The sequence below is a fragment of the Salmo salar genome, chromosome ssa01, assembly GCF_905237065.1.
Source record: "Salmo salar chromosome ssa01, Ssal_v3.1, whole genome shotgun sequence".
NCBI lineage: Eukaryota > Metazoa > Chordata > Actinopteri > Salmoniformes > Salmonidae > Salmo > Salmo salar.
The window spans coordinates 93,671,271-93,681,466 of record NC_059442.1 but is presented as its reverse complement, the minus strand read 5'-3'; the positions used below and the strand labels follow the sequence as shown (position 1 = coordinate 93,681,466).

The 10,196-nt window shown below is 47.1% G+C and overlaps 1 pseudogene; it reads left to right on the top strand.

Moving 5' to 3' along the window:
• Positions 1 to 724: 724 nt before the first annotated feature.
• The window catches only part of LOC106610474 (tektin-3-like), a 31,687-nt pseudogene continuing 22,215 nt past the window's right edge, over positions 725 to 10,196 (top strand).

The window sequence follows — 10,196 nt, the reverse complement described above, 5'->3', positions numbered from 1 at the left end:
TAGCCTAGTGGTTAGAGTGTTAGGCCAGTAACCGAAAGGTTGCTAGATCAAATCCCTGAGCTGACAAGGTAAAAATCTGTCGTTCTGCCCCTGAACAAGGCAGTTAACCCACTGTTCTCCGGTAGGCCGTCATTGTAAATAAGAATTTGTTCTTACCTGACTTGCCTAGTTAAATAAACAATATTTTCTACGTCAAAGGTTGTTATATTTGTTATATTTCAGTCTTCTGTGATGTATATAAAGTGTAATACCAGGATGCAAACTCAAAATTTAATACATTTCAACTCTATATATATGACAATGGTGTCATCTTTTTTGTAAGCCCATAACCATGTGCGTGAGGTGTACACTTTTGTTTCAAAAAAGATTTGTGTAAGACCACCAAGAATCACTCTGTGACCGTGATTTAGCCCACTGCAGTTAAAGCTTAACACTGAAAAGTGTGGACCTTTATAGTACCTGTAACAGTGTTACATTTAACACTGTGTTGATTTTGCTGTGTACATAGGGAATAGGGTGTCATTTAAGACACAGCTTATATCCTCAGATGAGCCCAGAGAGGTCCTCTTACTTCCCCTGCAGGGCCACACCATCTGCTTGGCAGGGGAGCTCTGATAGTGTCATCAGATTTACCAGCTCACTTCCTGTTCTCCCTCCAGGTGTGACAGCACTCTTTAAAGGCAGCCCCATGCACAATTCATGAGAGTAGATTGATTTCCTTACAATGGTGGCAGTGGGAGGGTCCAGGCCAATTGATATGTAGGCGTTGGTCTGAGGAAGCTCTGATAGTCAGCCATTCATATAGCCAAGCAGGAAACACCAGTTTGAAGCTACACAACGGAGAGAGGAGTGAAAACATAGCAGTCAGAGAGACAACAGACCTGAGTGTGTTTTCAATGGAGCTCAACAGTGTTTAGATAATGAATCAGACATCCTGATTCTACCCCAGTCTATTCTTACCTGATAAGCGTGTGACATGTTTTGGGGTGTAGGATGGAGGGGTGAAGGGTTTGGCAAGGCTTAATCTGAGACAGTGTTTTGTGTGCATGTGAGACTGTCCAACTCCTTTCCCCAATGTGTTTGTGTAGTCCCAGTCACCCCAGGTTACTCTCACACTGTCACACGCACTGGCAGACCAACGGAACTCTGAAATCCAAGCCCCTGCGTGCCGTGACTGCCGTCACCCAAGAGTGCTGGTTTAAGATCCGTGCTGGTCCATCTCTCCTCTCTCCAAATGCCACACGATGCCAAGTATCAGGTCTCAGACTCATCAGGTACTGGCAGGGCCCAGTGAAACAAATCCAGTAAGGCCTCCCTGGCTCCCTCCACCACGTCCAGCTCAGGCCTCCCTGGCTCCCTCCACCACGCCCAGCTCAGGCCTCCCTGGCTCCCTCCACCACGCCCAGCTCAGGCTTCCCTGGCTCTCTCCAGCACACACCACTTAGGCCTCCCTGGCTCCCTCCACCACACCCCGCTCAAGTCTCCCTGGCTCCCTCCACCCCGCCCCTCTCAGGTCTCCCTGGCTCCCTCCACCACACCCTGCTCAGGCCTCCCTGGCTTCCTCCACCACACCCTGCTCAGGCCTCCCTGGCTCCCTCCACCACACCCTGCTCAGGCCTCCCTGGCTCCCTCCACCACGCCCCGCTCGGGCCTCCCTGGCTCCCTCCACCACGCCCCTCTCAGGCCTCCCTGGCTCCCTCCACCACGACCCACTCAGGCCTCCCTGGCTCCCTCCACCAAGCCCTGCTCAGGCCTCCCTGGCTCCCTCCACCACACCCGCTCAGGCCTCCCTGGCTCCCTCCACCACGCCCCGCTCGGGCCTCCCTGGCTCCCTCCACCACGCCCCTCTCAGGCCTCCCTGGCTCCCTCCACCACGACCCACTCAGGCCTCCCTGGCTCCCTCCACCAAGCCCTGCTCAGGCCTCCCTGGCTCCCTCCACCACACCCGCTCAGGCCTCCCTGGCTCTCTCCTGCACACACCGCTCAGGCCTCCCTGGTTCCCTCCAGCACGTTGTGTTATGATTCTATTTCAGGATTTATCTGGATACTAAATCGGTTTACGTGTCTAGTTTCATTCTCATAGTCCCAGTACTGCAAAAACTGGTACTGAACCTAAGAGACAGAGAGATAATATTACTGAGATGGTCCACATGGGGATACAGACAGTGTTGTGATTGTTGATGTTGAGCTCAAGAATGTGGCTTAATTTTTCATTTGGACTTATGGACTTGTCCTATATGACCTTATCTGTTCTATATCTGTTCTATATGACCTCATCTGTTCTTTATCTGTTCTATATGACCTCATCTGTTCTATATCTGTTGTATATGACCCCATCTGTTCTATATAACCTCATCTGTTCTATATAACCTGATCTGTTCTACATCTGTTCTATATGACCTCATCTGTTCTATATCTGTACTATATGACATCAAATCAAATCAAATGATTTGCTGATGTTGAGCCCAAGAATGTGTTTTAATTTTTCATTTGGACTTATGGACTTGTCCTATATGACCTCATCTGTCTATATGACCTTATCTGTTCTATATGACCTCATCTGTTCTTTATCTGTTCTATATGACAACATCTGTTCTGTATCTGTTGTATATGACCCCATCTCTTCTATATGACCTCATCTGTTCTATATAACCTGATCTGTTCTACATCTGTTCTATAGTACATCCAATCCAATTTATTTGTCACATACACATGGTTAGCAGGTGTTAATGCAAGTGTAGCGAAATGCTTGTGCTTCTAGTTCCGACCATGCAGTAATATCTAACAAGTAATATAACCTAACAATTTCACAACAACTACCTTATACACACAAGTGTAAAGGAATGAATATGAATATGTACATAAAAATATGTAAATGAGTGATGGCTGAACGGCATATTCAAGATGCAGTAGATGGTTTAGAGTACAGTATATACATATGAGATGAGTAATGTAGGGTATGAAAACATATAAAGCGGCATTGTTTAAAGTGGCTAGTGATGCATTTTGTCACGGCTGTTCAAAGGATCGGACCAAAATGCAGCGTGTTCGTAGTTCCACATATTTTATTACCGTGAAACAAAATGCAAACACTAAATACTTGAATACACAAAACAGCAAACCGTGATGCAGAGAGAAATAAACACTACTCAAAAGATAATCACCCACAAAAACAGGTGGGACAAATCGGACTGTAAATCATTACAAGAAGCTCTGTGCTGCAGACCACCGATGGAGGTTCTGGCCTACAGAACGCCGCTGGAGGATCCGGGCTGCAGGCTGCGGACCGCCGCTGGAGGCTCCGGACTGCGGAGCGTCGCTGGAGGCTCCGGACTGCGGAGCGTCGCTGGAGGCTCCGGACTGCGGAGCGTCGCTGGAGGCTCCGGACTGGGAGGCGTCGCTGGAGGCTCCGGACTGGGAGGCGTCGCTGGAGGCTCCGGACTGGGAGGCGTCGCTGGAGGCTCCGGACTGGGAGGCGTCGCTGGAGGCTCCGGACTGGGAGGCGTCGCTGGAGGCTCCGGACTGGGAGGCGTCGCTGGAGGCTCCGGACTGATGAGCGTTGCTGGAGGCTCCGGACTGAGGAGCGTCGCTGGAGGCTCCAGACTAGGGAGCATCGCTGGAGTTTCCGGGCTAAGATCAGTCTCAGTAGGATCCGGACTGTAGGCCGTCACAGTAGGTTCCGGACTGTAGGCCGTCTCAGTAGGTTCCGGACTGTAGGCCGTCTCAGTAGGTTCCGGACTGTAGGCCGTCTCAGTAGGTTCCGGACTGTAGGCCGTCTCAGTAGGTGCCGGACTGTAGTCCGTCTCAGTAGGTTCCGGACTGTAGGCCGTCTCAGTAGGTTCCGGACTGTAGGCCGTCTCAGTATGTTCCGGACTGAAAAACATCACCGGAAGCTCTGGAAGGGGAACTGTCGCCGGAAGCTCTGGACGGGGAACTGTCGCCGGAAGCTCTGGACTGAGAAGTGTCGCCGGAAGCTCTGGACGGGGAACTGTCGCCGGAAGCTCTGGACGGGGAACTGTCGCCGGAAGCTCTGGGTGGGGAACTGTTGCCGGAAGCTCTGGACGGGGAACTGTCGCCGGAAGCTCTGGACTGGGAATGTGCACTGGAATCCTGATGCGTGGTACTGGCATGGGTGGCGCCAGACTGGTAACCGCCACCTCAGTACGAGTGCAGGGAGCAGGAACAGGACACTCCGGACTGGGCATGCGCACTGGAGATCTGATGCGTGGGACTGGCCTAGGTGGCGCCAGACTGGTAACACGCACCTCAGGGCAAGTGCGGGGAGCAGGAACAGGACACTCTGGACTTGGCATGCGGACTGGAAGTCTGATGCGTGGAACTTGCCTAGGTGGCGCCAGACTGGTAACACGCACCTCAGGGCGAGTGGGGGAAGGAGGCACAGGATGTACCGGACTATGGAGGCGAACTGGAGACCAGGCATGCTGAGCAGGCCTACTCCTTCCTGGCTGAATGACCATCTTCGCCCTACCCCGGTGAGGAGCTTGCACCGACTGCACCGGGCTGTGAGTGCGTATGGCCGATATAGTGCGCATCACACCATAACCCATTGCTTGTTCATCCACTCTCTCTTCAGCACGCCCGCTAAGCAGTGCTCTCGATGCAAGTACCTCTCTCCGGAATCTTGCGTCGAGCTCCGTGCTTGACTCCTTGACAGGCTCCGGTTCACTCCACGGCTCTCTCCGATAAGCACGGGAAGTTAGATCAGGTCTCCTCCCTGACGTCGCCAAACTCCCCGTGTGCTGCCTCTCAGCCTTGCCTCTCAGTGCATATAAAGCCTCGTAGTATCGTCACTCCCTTTTTGCTGCTTCGTCTTCCTCCCTCGGGCGACGATACTCCCCAGGCTGCCTCCAGGGTCCTTTACCATCCAAAATCTCCTCCCAAGTCCATTCCTCCAGATACTTCTTACCACGCTGCTTGGTCCTTTTTTGCTGGGTGATTCTGTCACGGCTGTTCAAAGGATCGGACCAAAATGCAGCGTGTTCGTAGTTCCACATTATTTATTATCGTGAAACAAAATGCAAACACTAAACTCTTGAATACACAAAACAACAAACCGTGACGCAGAGAGAAATACAGTGCCTTGCGAAAGTATTCGGCCCCCTTGAACTTTTCGACCTTTTGCCACATTTCAGGCTTCAAACATAAAGACATAAAACTGTAATTTCTTGTGAAGAATCAACAACAAGTGGGACACAATTATGAAGTGGAACAAAATTTATTGGATATTTCAAACTTTTTTAACAAATAAAAAACTGAAAAATTGTCAGTGCAAAATTATTCAGCCCCTTTACTTTCAGTGCAGCAAACTCTCTCCAGAAGTTCAGTGAGGATCTTTGAATGATCCAATGTTGACCTAAATGACGAATGATGATAAATAGAATCCACCTGTGTGTAATCAAGTCTCCGTATAAATGCACCTGCTCAGTGATAGTCTCAGAGGTCCGTTTAAAGCGCAGAGAGCATCATGAAGAACAAGGAACACACCAGGCAGGTCCGAGATACTGTTGTGGAGAAGTTTAAAGCCGGATTTGGATACAAAAAGATTTCCCAAGCTTTAAACATCCAAAGGAGCACTGTGCAAGCGATAATATTGAAATGGAAGGAGTATCAGACCACTGCAAATCTACGAAGACCCGGCCGTCCCTCTAAACCTTCAGCTCATACAAGGAGAAGACTGATCAGAGATGCAGCCAAGAGGCCTATGATCACTCTGGATGAACTGCAGAGATCTACAGCTGAGGTGGGAGACTCTGTCCATAGGACAACAATCAGTCGTATACTGCACAAATCTGGCCTTTATGGAAGAGTGGCAAGAAGAAAGCCATTTCTTAAAGATATCCATAAAAAGTGTAATTTAAAGTTTGCCACTAGCCACCTGGGAGACACACCAAACATGTGAAAGAAGGTGCTCTGGTCAGATGAAACCAAAATTGAACTTTTTGGCAACAATGCAAAACGTTATGTTTGGCGTAAAAGCAACACAGCTCATCACCCTGAACACAACATCCCCACTGTCAAACATGGTGGTGGCAGCATCATGGTTTGGGCCTGCTTTTCTTCAGCAGGGGCAGGGAAGATGGTTAAAATTGATGGGAAGATGGATGGAGCCAAATACAGGACCATTCTGGAAGAAAACCTGATGGAGTCTGCAAAAGACCTGAGACTGGGACGGTGATTTGTCTTCCAACAAGACAATGATACAAAACATAAAGCAAAATCTACAATGGAATGGTTCACAAATAAACATATCCAGGTGTTAGAATGGCCAAGTCAAAGTCCAGACCTGAATCCAATCGAGAATCTGTGGAAAGAACTGAAAACTGCTGTTCACAAACGCTCTCCATCCAACCTCACTGAGCTCGAGCTGTTTTGCAAGGAGGAATGGGCAAAAATTTCAGTCTCTCGATGTGCAAAACTGATAGAGACATACCCCAAGCGACTTACAGCTGTAATCGCAGCAAAAGGTGGCGCTACAAAGTATTAACCTCTATGGGCTAGGTGGGACGCTAGCGTGCCACCCGTGGTGCACTCCATCAACAGCAGGTGCATTTCAAGAGCGGCAAATTTGAATCCAAATAAATGTCAAAATTCAAATTTTTCAAACATACAACTATTTTACACCCTTTGAAAGATAAACATCTCCTTAATCTAACCACGTTTTACGATTTCAAAAAGGTTTTACGGCGAAAGCATAAATTTAGAGTATGTTAGGACAGTACATTTACAAGAGTTGTGTGTAATGTTTTGTCAAGTCAAAGACAGGGTCACCAAAACCATAAAACCAGCTAAAATGATGCACTAACCTTTTACAATCTCCATCAGATGACACTCCTAGGACATTATGTTAGACAATGCATGCATTTTTAGTTCTATCAAGTTCATATTTATATCCAAAAACAGCGTTTTACTATGGCATTGATGTTGAGGAAATCGTTTCCCTCCAATAACCGGCAGTCAAGTCAGCGTCACAAATTAAATAATTAAAATTAGAAAACATTGGTAAAATATTATATTGTCATTTAAAGAATTATAGATTTACATCTCTTGAACGCAATCAACTTGCCAGATTTAAAAATAACCTTACTGGGAAATCACACTTTGCAATAATCTGAGCACTGCGCCCAGAAAAATACGCGTTGCGATACAGACTAGACGTCATGTTGGGGAGATCTAAAATCGAAAATACTATGTAAATAATCCATTACCTTTGATTCTCTTCATCAGATGTCACTTCCAGGTATCACAGGTCCATAACGAATGTAGTTTTGTTCAAAAAAGCTCATCATTTATGTCCAAAAATCTCCGTCTTGTTAGCACATGATCTAAGCCAGCCGGACTTCTCGTCATGAACGAGGGGAAAAAATATATTTACGTTCGTTCAAACATGTCAAACGTTGTATAGCATAAATCATTAGGGCCTTTTTTAACCAGAACATGAATAATATTCAAGGTGGACGAATGCATACTCTTTTATAACGTATTGGAACGAGGGTACCCAACATGAACTCGCGCCAGGTGTCTAATGGGACATCATCGTTCCATGGCTCTTGTTCGGTCAGATCTCCCTCCAGAAGACTCAAAACACTTTGTAAAGGCTGGTGACATCTAGTGGAAGCAATAGGAAGTGCCAAAATATTTCTCAGCCCCTGTGTTTTTCAATGGGATAGGTTTAAAGGTAATACAACACATCAGGTATCCACTTCCTGTCAGAAAATGTCTCAGGGTTTTGCCTGCCAAATGAGTTCTGTTATACTCACAGACACCATTCAAACAGTTTTAGAAACTTTAGAGTGTTTTCTATCCATATATAATAAGTTTATGCATATTCTAGTTACTGGGTAGGATTAGTAACCAGATTAAATCGGGTACATTTTTTTATCCAGACGTGCAAATGCTGCCCCCTAGCCCTAACAGGTTAACTTAAGGGGGCTGAATAATTTTGCAGGCCCAATTTTTCAGTTTTTTATTTGTTAAAAAAGTTTGAAATATCCAATAAATTTCGTTCCACTTCATGATTGTGTCCCACTTGTTGTTGATTCTTCACAAAAAATTACAGTTTTATATCTTTATGTTTGAAGCCTGAAATGTGGCAAAAGGTCGAAAAGTTCAAGGGGCCCGAATACTTTCGCAAGGCACTGTAAACACTACTCAAACGATAATCACCCACAAAAACGGGTGGGAAAAACATCAGCTTAAATATGACCTCCAATTAGAGACAACGACAACCAGCTGCCTCTAATTGGAGATCATACCAAACAAAACCAACATAGAAATACAAAACTAGAATCTGAACATAGAAATACAAAACATAGACAAACACCCCCTGTCTCGCCCTGACATACTCTACCATAGAAAATAACAACTTACTATGGTCAGGACATGACACATTTAATTACATCAAGATGGCAAGATGCAGTAGATGGTATAGCGTACAGTATATACATATGAGATGAGTAATGTAGGGTAGGTAAACATTATATAATATACTGCTCAAAAAAAAGGGAACACTTAAACAACACATCCTAGATCTGAATGAAATAAATAATCTTATTAAATACTTTTTTCTTTACATAGTTGAATGTGCTGACAACAAAATCACACAAAAATAATCAATGGAAATCCAATTTATCAACCCATGGAGGTCTGGATTTGAAGTCACACTCAAAATTAAAGTGGAAAACGACACTACAGGCTGATCCAACTTTTATGTAATGTCCATAAAACAAGTCAAAATGAGGCTCAGTAGGGTGTGTGGCCTCCACGTGCCTGGATGACCTCCCTACAACGCCTGGGCATGCTCCTGATGAGGTGGCGGATGGTCTCCTGAGGGATCTCCTCCCAGACCTGGACTAAAGCATCCGCCAGCTCCTCGACAGTCTGTGGTGCAACGTGGCGTTGGTGGATGGAGCGAGACATGATGTCCCAGATGTGCTCAATTGGATTCAGGTCTGGGGAACGGGCGGGCCAGTCCATAGCATCAATGCCTTCCTCTTGCAGGAACTGCTGACACACTCCAGCCACATGAGGTCTAGCATTGTCTTGCATTAGGAGGAACCCAGGGCCAACCGCACCAGCATATGGTCTCACAAGGGGTCTGAGGATCTCATCTCGGTACCTAATGGCAGTCAGGCTATCTCTGGCGAGCACATGGAGGGCTGTGCGGCCCCCCAAAGAAATGCCACCCCACACCATGACTGACCCACCGCCAAACCGGTCATGCTGGAGGATGTTGCAGGCAGCAGAACATTCTCCACGGCGTCTCCAGACTCTGTCACATCTGTCACATGTGCTCATTGTGAACCTGCTTTCATCTGTGAAGAGCACAGGGTGCCAGTGGCGAATTTGCCAATCTTGGTGTTCTCTGGCAAATGCCAAACGTCCTGCACCGTGTTGGGCTGTAAGCACAACTCCCACCTGTGGACGTCGGGCCCTCATACCACCCTCATGGAGTCTGTTTCTGACCGTTTGAGCAGACACATGCACATTTGTGGCCTGCTGGAGGTCATTTTGCAGGGCTCTGGCAGCGCTCCTCCTGCTCCTCCTTGCACAAAGGCGGAGGTAGCGGTCCTGCTGCTGGGTTGTTGCCCTCCTACGACCTCCTCCACGTCTCCTGATGTACTGGCCTGTCTCCTGGTAGCGCCTCCATGCTCTGGACACTACGCTGACAGACACAGCAAACCTTCTTGCCACAGCTCGCATTGATGTGCCATCCTGGATGAGCTGCACTACCTGAGCCACTTGTGTGGGTTGTAGACTCCGTCTCATGCTACCACTAGAGTGAAAGCACCGCCAGCATTCAAAAGTGACCAAAACATCAGCCAGGAAGCATAGGAACTGAGAAGTGGTCTGTGGTCCCCACCTGCAGAACCACTCCTTTATTGGGGGTGTCTTGCTAATTGCCTATAATTTCCACCTGTTGTCTATTCCATTTGCACAACAGCATGTGAAATTTATTGTCAGTCAGTGTTGCTTCCTAAGTGGACAGTTTATTTCACAGAAGTGTGATTGACTTGGAGTTACATTGTGTTGTTTAAGTGTTCCCTTTATTTTTTTTAGCAGTGTATATAGTGGCTAGTGATAAATTGATTACATCAATATTTCCATTATTAAAGTGGCTGGAGTTGAGTCAGTATGGCAGCAGCCACTCAATGTTAGTGATGGCTGTTTAACAGTCT